General features: G+C 43.1%; 1 long non-coding RNA gene across 1 annotated transcript; it reads right to left on the bottom strand.

Moving 5' to 3' along the window:
• Positions 1–277: 277 nt before the first annotated feature.
• LOC148220172 (uncharacterized) lies at positions 278–10,776 on the bottom strand. The gene is made up of 3 exons (XR_015799031.1): positions 9,563–10,776; positions 7,991–8,119; positions 278–6,520 (listed from the first exon to the last, which is right to left on the bottom strand). It is a non-coding gene; the product is annotated as an uncharacterized LOC148220172 (long non-coding RNA).
• Between the last annotated feature and the right edge of the window lie 884 nt (positions 10,777–11,660).

An 11,660-nucleotide genomic window follows, 5' to 3' on the forward strand; every position in this document is an offset into this window, starting at 1 on the left:
TACATGTTCTCTTGGTGCCAATAAAGGTGTGTTTTACTTTACAGTACTTCTTGTGGAGTAGATTTCTTTGAATCAGTTTTGTGAGCCAGCCAGGAGTCTCTCCGTTCAGCTGCAAGACCCTCTGGAGCCAGGGACACTCTAGGCGCAACTGGAGACTTGGAGAGACTCCCTGTGCTCCGGTGGATCTTTGCGGGAGAGGACAAGATCCTGACCCTGAGGTACACATACTGTAAAGCACCCTGTACCTTGACTAGTCAAACTAGTACACTCTGTAAGCTCTGATGAAAAATTTTATTGGTGAAAAAGTGTGAGTGACTGAGATGTGCAATAGTGCATGAAGCAAGTGCAGAGCTCTAATCTGCAGTTCCATTGTCCTGCGAGGCAAATGGCCAGAAACGAGCAAAGCGAGTCCTGGACTGATTGCATGAGAATAAAAAAACATGACTGAGACACAAATCAGTGTGATGCAAGTGCAGAGCTCAAATTGGCATTTCTGTAGCCCTGCGAGGGGAGCAGTCGAAGAAGAGCAAAGCGAAAGAGGAGAAAAATGGGGAACAAAGACAAGAAATAGCTAAAAACCCCATAAGGTGCATCCTAACTCACTGGAAGGAGATCGGGGGAGCACCAGGAGGGACAATTAGTAAAAATACCCTTATCAAATATTTTAACTGCTATTTATTCACTAGATAATAAAAAGAAATTGTCATCTAATGGGTATTTGACTTCTGACAATTTTGCAGTTCGTGTTATACTGCCGAAGAAAATAGATGTGATCTGAAAAGGACTGGCAAAAAACTCCCCAAACCCATAGGTAGCTGTGGAGAATGAGAACGACCTTCTCCCAGGTTATTGTTACATTTATCATGATGCAAGTTCGTTTTGGTGTCATTAATAACTCTGAATGTTCAAGTGTATCCTCACCAGCATAAAGATTGAGCATATATCCAGAAGTGGAATAAAGAGCTGCTTTAACAGAAGTGGAAAATACTTTTGATTACCCCTATACAACTGTGAGATCTACGGCCAGAGATTCCTAAATTACATGAATAAAATCAGCTCCAGGAAAAAGAACACAGAGGAACTATATCGGACAATATAATAAACAGTAAATCCATTAAAAACTGTAACAAAACACAAAATTCTAAAATGAACTGCATCAAATGGTTTGTCCTTTTTGTATTTCCAGAACAGTGTTTCCAGTATGCCAGCATGGTTGTTTCTGGATTGATTAGTCAACCATCCTAGGAGAACTAACTGTAATAGCATGTATAGCTTCAAATAGTAGAGGAATAAGTGAATAAGTAAATAAGTAAAAGAGAGGAGTGTCCTTTTCTCTAGGGACCACTCTAACATCACATTGCTAATCAGTTATTTAATAAATTAAAACTGAAAAGATCTCAAAGGATGGCTGGCTACTCCAACTTGTTTACCTAATAATACTGAGAATACTTATCAGTATTGTTAAAGTACTAACTTCATTAGTAATTGTCACATTTCTAACTGTTGTTGTTACTATGTATGTTTATATAAATTTATGTTTTTATTACTGGTTGCCACAATGATTGTAAAAGTTCCTCCCTCAATTTAGTTTTGGGAACTCACATCCTTATGGAAACTAATCTATATACCTCTTCCTATCTCCTCAGGGCAAAGTATAAAATTACCAAGGGAAGTGCATGTAGTAATGGTAAGAGAGGTATAATTTGTGCAGAAGAAGTGGCAGCTGGAAAGTTCTCTCCAGCTGTAAAAGTGACTAAAAGAAAGATTTTGGATTTAAGAACCACTGACAGTTTCAATTGAATTGAAAAAAGTTTTTGGTCCAAAATCAGGACCCTGAAAATAATATGCTGAGGAGATCAAAATGAGTGAGTACTATTGTACTCCCAAACCTAAGGCAATCCAGATAACTTTGAACAGTAAAATTATACTGTATGTTGTTTTCCATGATGTCCACTGACCTTTTCTCTTTCCCTGGGTATAGGTTCTAGGGTTCCCCCTGAAACCTGATTGGTAAGAACAAGTGTAGTTTACCAGTTTAGATTTAAAAGATGCCTTTTTCTGCCTGCATCTGGCCCCTGACAGCCAAAAGCTTTTTGCTTCTTTGAGTGGGAAAATCCTGAAACAGGATGAAAATCCCAACTACTCTGGACTGTGTTACCACAAGGATTCAAAACCAGCCCAACCCTTTTTGGAAATCAACTAGCAAAAGACTTGGAGAAATGGACCTCACTGATGGAAACCAGAGTATTACTACAATACATGGATGATCTGATTGCAGCAGAAACTGAAAAGGAATGCAATGAATGGAGAGTAAGTCTACTCAATTTCTTAGGACTTAACAGGTATAAAAGTTTCTCAACAGAAAGCCCAGATCACAAGGAAGCAAGTAATATATACGATTTCAGGAGAGCAATGAGAGCTGGGACAAGACCAAAAAGAAGCCATTTGTCACTCTTCAACCATAGGTGGTGAAAGAACTACAAACTTTTCAAGTATGACAGGATGGTGTCGAATGTGAATCTATAACTATGAATTGTTGGTAAGACCTTTATATAATATACTAAAACCTAGAAGCAAACATTTGGTCTGGACTAGAGATGCCAAGACAACATTTACTCAAACATGAACTGATGAGAGCCCCAGCTTTAGGCCTTCCAGATGTGATGAAGCCCTTCTGGTTGTTTTCTCATGAGCTCCAAGGCATAGCTCTAGGGGTATTTGCCCAACAAATAGGGCCATACCAGTGAGCAGTAGCCTATTTCTCAAAACAACCAGGTGAGGTGAGCAAAGGTTGGCCAGAATGCCTCAGGGAAGTTGCTGCTGTAGTACTCAATATACAGGAAGCCTGAATGTTCATGATGGGCCAGAAGGTAACTGTCTTAGCCTCACATATGTTATCAGCAGTGCTAGAGAAGAAAGGGGGACACTGGTTGTCTCCTCGGTTCCTTAAGTACCAAGCCACACTGCTGGAACAAGACAATGTGAAGATGCAGGAACAAAGGACTTCTGAACAACAAATCAATGTGATTATGCAGAAGCTGATTTATAGATTACCTTATACCCTACTTATACATTCTAAAACAACTGTCTATGTGATCACGCATTTTTTGATTGGTGCCTCTATCTTGTCCACACATTTTGTACGCACCTTGAAGGAAATCTGATTGGTTACAGTCCAGCACTTCACCACTCACCATTATCTTGGTTCTTCTGATCTTGGTATTCTGTTTTTCAGCTTCTTCTCTCCCAATTTAGCACAATTTATGTTTCAGTAGCCTTGACAAATTCCAGAGTGTTTGATAAAACAGCAGAAAACCAGCTAAAAATGGCTAGGCTGGTGCACCTGGTATAAACTATGGCCTAAATTATTCAAATATATTGCAACAATTCCCAATTCTTCTTGCACCAGCCAGACCTTTTCACTGTATTTTCTATGGAGTCACCAATTTTATTATACATGGAACAACACAAAGCAATACAATAATAACTAGCAGTAATACCAAAGCTCCCTTCATATCTCTCAACCATCCATTTATTCCCCATCCTTGAAACCATTCATTCAAACCCAAGTAATTCACAGTCAACTTCTTCATGTTATCTTGTAGTTGTCTGAGCTTCTTGTGAATGGATGCAGAATGGTCAGAGAAGCTCATGCAACACATCCCTTCAAAATCCTCACACCCGTGCGCATGTGCCAATAATAAAAAATCCATAGCAGCTCTATTCTGCAGTGCGCTGTATCTAATGTTATCTACATCAGTGAGCATCTCTTTTAAAATAGTAGAAGTTATGTTCAGCTGTTCATTCACCCAGCATCCCAGCTTATTAAGCATAGCCAAAGCCTGAGCAGCAGCAACACCTGGAGAAAGAATTGATGCTCATGCTGCAGCATCCCAAATCTCCATGCGATTGTAGCAATCGGGTCCCAAACCCATGATTTCTCTTTTAGCTCTCTTGCTTTGTCCCACTTTTCAAATCGTCTGATTCAGCATCTCACGCATGCTAGGAGCAAACATGGTTAATTTTCCTAAATAACAAGGTCCACCAAAATAATTACTTGGAATTACAGGCCATGCCCTATCCCCACAAAGACGCCTGGTGGAAGCAACCTTACAGTTGCATTTTCACCAGCACTTCCAGGATAAGTCCAATTGTGGCAATATTTGGTCACATTCTTATACCATGGAGAATTGGGGTTAAGGATGACAGTATTATTTTTGGGACATGGAACTAGGACATTGCTCATATCAGTTGATCTCGGATTTAAAAAGAAGGTAAAAAACAAGCAATAATTCCTAGGTATTTACCCTAACAGATCTAGCTCTTGAGGCTCTAGTCCACTCTCCTTCAGTGATCGTGTTATTATACCTGCTTAAAAGCCCTCTCCGTTTGACTTAATCCCCAATCTTTTGCATACGTCCACTTTTGTACCACCTTTGGTCATGTTGCACCAGCGATTCTCTACATCAAATCTTTTTGCTCTCACATATGGCTCTCCTCCGGCTCCTACCCATTTAGCAAAACCAGTAAAATTACTTAGTGGAACACCAATTAAACATGTACGGAAATGATCTCCTTGCATGGCTAAGGATAAACAAAAGGAATCCACCCCAGTAGCATTGGCCCAAGTAAGCCACATTCTGTCGATGCCATCCTGACGGGTTAATTTTTTCCACACTACAGATGTTGCCACATATTACAAATAACAGAGGGAAAACGCCAAAAACCTGCATATCTAATTTGAAACTGTTCCTCATCCTTATCCTGTTTTCTTTTGCCTTTCCCCACATCTGTTTTGTTTGTTCCCAGTGATCAGGTCTAATTCCCCAAGTCTCAGGGATAAATATTTCTTTCCCACATACAATATCCTTGATCTTCTTCTCCCTCTCTTTTTGCTCGACCCTTCAGAGTTCACTATGATACCACTGAATAGCCTTTCCCAATTGCCTCCTAGATTAAAACAAACTTAGCGCTTCCTGACAGGATTCACGGGAATTAACCGTTATTCCTGTCACCTTGAATAACACCATCCAGGTATTAAATTCTTGAGTGCCGATGTCTTTACTTTATACACCTTGGAAAGCTCCTTCCTCTAAGCTGATACCACCTATCTAATCCACACCACACAGTCTAAACTCACCTAAGGATAGCAAAAGCGTTCACAGTTCTGAGGGCACTTGATGCTTTCAGCTATCACTGGTTGCTGGTTCATTAGTGGCGTTAGGTTCATTAGTGACATTAGGGATCTGAGTGTCCTCAAGCCAAGGGCGAACCCATTTTGCTGATATCCTTTGTCTGTAATGACACAAGCATAGCCCCTGCCTAACATTAATACTTCTGCAGGTTCTTCCCATAACCCTGTCAAATGATTCTTAAAACAAACTTTTGGCCGATACTGCATCAAATCAGAATCTTGCTGCAAACCGGAGTTATGTGTTAAAGCTGGTGGAACACTATGAGTACCTACTAACCGCAGATGATTCATGACATAAACTGCTTTCAGCACTCTGTCCTGCAGGCTCAGCCCATCCTCCCCCATTTTTTGTTTATCAAGCAGCCCTTTCAATAGTTGATGTGTTCTTTCAATAATAGCTTGTCCTGTGGAGTTACCTGGAATATCTGTGCTATGCTTCACTCCCCAACATGCTAAGAAATCTTGGGTCCATCGGGCTATGTATCCTGACCCATTATCTATTTTGATTTCTTGAGGCAAGCCCATTATGGCAAAACAGCCTCGCCAGTGTCGAATGACAAAGTGAGACCTTTCCCTTATCATAGGAGTGGCCCAAACCATGGCAAAAAAGGTATCTATAGTTACATGAAGGCGTTTAAAACGACCAGAAGGGGCATAGATAGTCATATCAGTTTGCCATAACTGCAGAGGCCCTAAGTCGCGAGGATTAACCCCAGGACCCAATCCGCCAATCATACCCTGGCATTGTGGACAGGTTGTGACAATTCCTTGAGCGTCCTGCAGTGATATTCCAAATTGTTTGTGTAAAACTTTTGCACTTTGGTGAAAAAACTAGTGAACCCTTCTGGCTTGTCCAAACTTAACAATTTTGGGAGAAGCAGAGGCCCAAAGTGGTGCCACCAACTGGTCAGGCTTCTCGTTTCCTAATGCCAGACCTTCTGTTAATCCAGAGTGACTCCATATATGGGTGATAAAATAATCCTGTCTGCGAGAATTAAGTAACTGCCATAGCTGCAAAAAGAGTTGCCACAACCTCCAGTTTTGAATTTCTTTCAGTAATGCTCGTTCCATGTGCTCAACAACACCTATTAATAGAGGGAATCAGAAACAATGTTAATGGGATCGTTTGGGCATTTTTCAAATACCCTGATAACAGCGAGTAACTCAAGAACCTGTAAAGAGTCTCCTGGTCCCTCAAGGATTTCACTAAGCCATTTGCCTTTGTCCTGTCAAGTAAGACCTGCTTTAGAAGTCTTTCAACTGGCATCAGTAAAAATCGTGAGGCCTTCTACAGATTGCCTTGATAGCCAAGGTAGTTTCTTCGACCTGTTGATGCAAAGAGAAAGGCTGATGAGGGGGAAAATGAGTGCTAATGAGACCTGGAAAGTTCAACAATGCCCATTGTAAGGTGTCTGAATTCTTAAATGACCACTGCAAGTAATCCTTGGTTAATGGAAGAATAATATTTTGGGGTTCCATTCCTGCAATTTCCAATGTCCTTTCCATGTCTTGATCACAATTTTTCCTATAGCCTCCATTCACATGGTCAAAGATTTGTTCCAATTGAATGGTAAAAACACCCACTCCAAGATTTTTAGTGGCTGTTTAGCCTGGCTATCCCACTGCATCCATATAACTATCATATGTTTTTCCTTATTCAGCACAGCCAGGGACAATCACAAAGTAGGAGGCCAACTATCTGCAAAAGAATTATCCAATTTAGTGGCAATTTGAGTCAGAGCCTTCTGTTGTTTTTCAGTCTGTGCAGCAAATTGGCCTGATTTCCCCCTTTCAATAATGGCATTAGAGGCTCAAGATCTTCATTAGTTATGCCACAGGTACTATGAATCCACTGTATGCCCCCAATTAATTTTTGAGCATCCATCAAAGTCCGAATCTCCTTACAAATAGTTAATTTTTAGGGTCAAATTTGAGCTTCAGTGATAAGCATTCCCAAATATTTTCATGGGGACTGTTGTTGGACTTTTTCAGGGGCAATTTGAAGGCCCGTCTCCTGCAATTGTTGCTGTAAGGCAGGTAGCAGGTTTGCTGCTTCTATGTGTTCTCCTGCTATCAGAATATCATCCATGTAATGATAGATAAGATACTGTGGGTGCCTTTTTCTCAGTGGGTCTAGCGCCCAGGCAACATATAGTTGGCACATCGTGGGAGAATTTTGCATCCCTTGTGGCAATACAACCCATTGATACCTCTTTTCTGGCTCTGCCTTGTTAATGGATGGCACTGAGAAAGCAAACTTCTTACTGTGTCGCATGCAGGGGCATTGTGAAAAAGCAGTCTTTTAAGTCAATAATTACCAGTGGCCAATTGACAGGTAACAGTGAGGGCGGTTGGGCTGCAGGAGTCCCATATTCTGCATTACAGAAATAATGGCTCAAAAGTAATGTAATAATCTCAGTTTTCCTGACTTTTTAGGGATTGTGAAAATGGGTGTGTTCCAGGGGTTTGTAGAAGGTATGATATGCCCCCTTTTCAATTGCTCATCAACCAATTCATTAACATGGGCAAGCTTTTCTTTAGACAGTGGCCATTGAGCAACTCATATTCGGGTTTCTGTTAATCATTTTAATTTTAGGGTATGCCGCCCTTCAATGGCCACTGCTAAAAACTCTCATTAGTGAGACAGAAACACATCTGGCTCAGTGCATCCCGACCCATCAGCCAGATTGTTGTATTCATCACATAAGGTTTCCCCTGGGCACAAACATGTGCTTCTTCATCAACCCACTCTGTTAAGAGTGTTTTATTAACTGGAGTCATTTGCACACCCCTCACCTGCATAACTGGTGCTCCCAGGGTATTCAGAGGCCATGTTGCAGGCCATGCAAATGAGGGAATAGTGGTGACATCTGAATCCATGTCCAGCAATGCGGCTTTTGTTGTCAAAGTTCCTCCATTGGGGTGCTGAAAAGTAATGGGTTTAATTGGTTTTGCTCCCAATAATGGTAATGTAAACATTACCTGAGGGGTTCCCATTGACCCAAAACCTCCATCCCCCCTTAGCATGACCCCTTGTCTACAAACCTTGGCTTTAAATGGAACTAACTGTGCCAATCTGGTGCCTTTTGGAATGTGAATGGGTGGTATCAGTGTTTGTACCATTATCTCAATATTGCCCAAATAACCTGCATCAATTAGTCCAGGCAAAACAAAAATGCCTTGCTTTGAGGTGAATGATCTCCCTATTAGCAGGGCACTGAGCCCATACCCCAAACGTCCGTTTGCTGTTGGTGGAATGACCTGTACATCGGTGTTTTGCAGGGTTATTTCTACTGCTGTTGCCAAGTCCACTATGGCACTTCCTGCTGTTGCTGAGTTGAGGACATCCAGGCAGCCGCCTGGTTGTGGGGGAGCATTTGTGTCCTTGTGCATCCCCCTTTCGCGCTCTCTCATTTCCCAACGGTGTTCCGACCTGCATTCGCTGGCCCAGTGCCCAAATTTATCACATCTATTGCAGTTTCCCGGGAAACCGGTAGATGTCGCTATTGCCTTACTTTTCTTTACAGCTTTAGCTTAGCACTGGGCTTTAAAGTGACCAGGTTTACCACAGTTTAAACATTTCAGGCTAGAGTCACCTTTTTTTTTTTTTTTGTTGGATCAGTGGTTTAAGGGCAACTGCCATTACTTCTGCTAGGTAAATGGCTCTTTCCTCTGGAGTTCCAACCCTAGAACAAGCTTCAATCATGTCCACCAAAGTGGCAGTTCACGACAAAGTTTGCAGGATTCTCTTACAGGTGGAATTGGCATTCTCCACGTCCAATTGCATTCCTAGTGCAGTTTTAACATCTGGAGACATTCCTGGAACTCTATCAATTGCACCTCTAAGGCAATCTAGAAAACTCATAAAAGTCTCCTTTGCCTCTTGCTTAATGGTTGTATAGGATGGTGATGGAAGTCCCATGTCTGGGACAGCATGGAATGCTTCCCTTGCTAGCTTCTGAGACTGCTGCAAAATTGCTGTATGTAAACGTGCCTGAGCTTGTGGGTCAGCAAAAGGCCCTTTCCCCAACATCATGTCTGGGGTGGCGAACTGCCGAGGGTCCCCTTGAGGGAGCCCGAGATTTTCAGCCGCGGTAGCATCTACCCGCCTTTCCCAGTCCACTTGACACAGCAGCCTCTGTGTAGGTTTTAAAAAGGCTTCTGCCCGTTTTTTACAATCAAACAGAGCCATTAAACTGCTAGTAAAAATGTGGTCCACCAAGGTTTGTACATGTGGGTTAGTTAGTCCATACTGCATTACAGCATTTTGCCCCTCTTGGATGACCTTCCAATCCAGTCCCACCCACTGGTGTTGGTTTGGATTACCAGGGAAAGAGATTACCGGGAATGCTTGTGGAATAAACTCACCCTCAACTAAGGTTTCCCGTATGATCCCCTGCCACCGCCAGGCAGGATTGTAATCATCATCGGACATAGAGCGGCTAGGAAATGTGTGTTCAGAAGTCTCTCTCCTTCGCTCCAGGCTTCTCTCCTCCTCCCGCTGTTGCATACCCTCCTGGTAGTCGAGTTGAAATTTCGCTCCTGCTGGACTCTGTCCTCTTCTTCTAGCTCTTGCTTTTTTCTTCTCTTCTCTGCTCGCCAAACTGTTTCATCATCAGGAATCGCAGGGCGGGCGGAACTTCTATCAGGACTATCTTCTCCAGAGAGCCAGGATCGGCGATCCTTGCTGCCAGTAGGGTCTGGAGGATCGGTACTGCAATAAGCCCATCTTGCAATTGATTCATGATTCCTTCTCCCTTCCACTATCAGCAGCGGTCTGATTTTTTCTCTTTCCCTTATTTTTTTATCTATTAAAGCCCTGAGTTCAGCTAATTCTGTCTCCTGCTGCTGACATTCTTCCTCTTCAAAGTGGCTGCATGTGAATACCCGCGATGGCTTAGCTGAGGTGGTGAGTCAGACAGCGAGGGGGGAAGCGGGGGATGGAGGGGGGGGCGGATATACGCACCCTCCTGCTGCTACTGTTAACTCTTCAGGGGATACCACGGGGCACCCCATAGGTAGTCCTGGTGCTGGTGGAGGGAGCAGCACATCCACTTCCATTTTCTCTGGTTCTTGCATGGGCTGCAGATCTGGTGCGGGCTGTGACTCCACATTGTTACTGTCTGAAACCACCCGTGGAGCCTGTAACTCTGGCTCTGGAGGTGCAGAAGGTAGGGACGGTATAATTTGGTCTACCTCCCCCTCAAAGAATTCTCGTGCAAATGTAGGGAAGGCAGCCGCGGAGTCGTCTGGCTCTAGAGTGGCTGCTGCCCCTGCTACAGCTGTCCTTTTTGCTTTTAACTGCCTTAGCACCGTTATTATTAACTTCCACGCTGTGCTAAGTCCCTTGGTTTCTTTTGACCTATTGCTTACAGCATCATAGAGAGTTATTCCCATCCTTTCCCACTCGAGGGTGTCGAAAACACTCCTGGGGGTGGCAAAAAATTCTCTCTCCTGACCCCATCTCAACAGTCTTTTTAAGACCTCCGGGTCATATTTAACTGCTCTCTTAGAGAGAATAAGCTGAAGGACATTCAGCGTGGCCTGTTCTTCTTCTGACAGTGCCTTTCCCATCATCCCAGCTCCCAGTCGCTCACCTTTTCTCGTGTCCCCACTGAAGTGCGTGTGAATTTTTTCCGGAGCCTTTCTCCCGGGAGACTTCTTTCTCCCGACTCCGTGGAGCCGTGCTCCGACTCCCCCCACCGCGGTCCTGCCGCGACGGTTTCCAACCAGGCTTCCCGCCTTTTCACTCTGCAGAGCCCCCTTCAGAGTCTGAAGGGTCCAGTCTGTTTCACTATCATGGCGTTAATCACATCGCGGGTCACCAGCATGCAGGAGCACAGGACTTGTGGACAACTAACCAATGTGATTAAGCAGAAGCCACTTGATTGTTTACATTATGCTCTACTTCTACATTCTAAAACTACTGTACAGGCGATCACGCATTACTTGATTGGTGCCTCTATGTTGTCCATGAGCTCTGCACGCACCTTTCAGGAAATATGACTGGTTACAGTCCAGTGCTCCATGGCCCTCCTTTATCTAGTTCTTGCAGTCTTGGTACTCTGTTTCTCAGCCTCTTCTTTCTCAATTTAGTATAATTTATGTTTCAGTAACCTTGACAAATTCCAGAGGGTTCTGATAAAAATAACTAAAAATGGTTTGTCTGGAGCACACCGTGGCCTAAGCTGTTCAAATACATTGCTACAAGTGTTGGAAACCACACCAGTTTAAATTTTTTTAATATAACTTTAGCCAGGTTTGTTCACCTTTGCCCCAGGGGAAGAGAACTGAAGCTTCTTTGAAGAGCATTATTTTTCTAGGTGAGGCTTGATGGGCTTAGCATTTCAACAGACTGGGAGTATCCCCAAAGAGATAAAGGTCATTGATGGAACATCAACAGAACATCAGCAGGCATCTATGAACATATATCCTGAACTCTGCCTCTGGCAGAGTTGGAGATATC

The sequence above is a fragment of the Sturnus vulgaris genome, chromosome W (genome assembly GCF_052056855.1).
Source record: "Sturnus vulgaris isolate bStuVul1 chromosome W, bStuVul1.hap1, whole genome shotgun sequence".
Taxonomy (NCBI): domain Eukaryota; kingdom Metazoa; phylum Chordata; class Aves; order Passeriformes; family Sturnidae; genus Sturnus; species Sturnus vulgaris.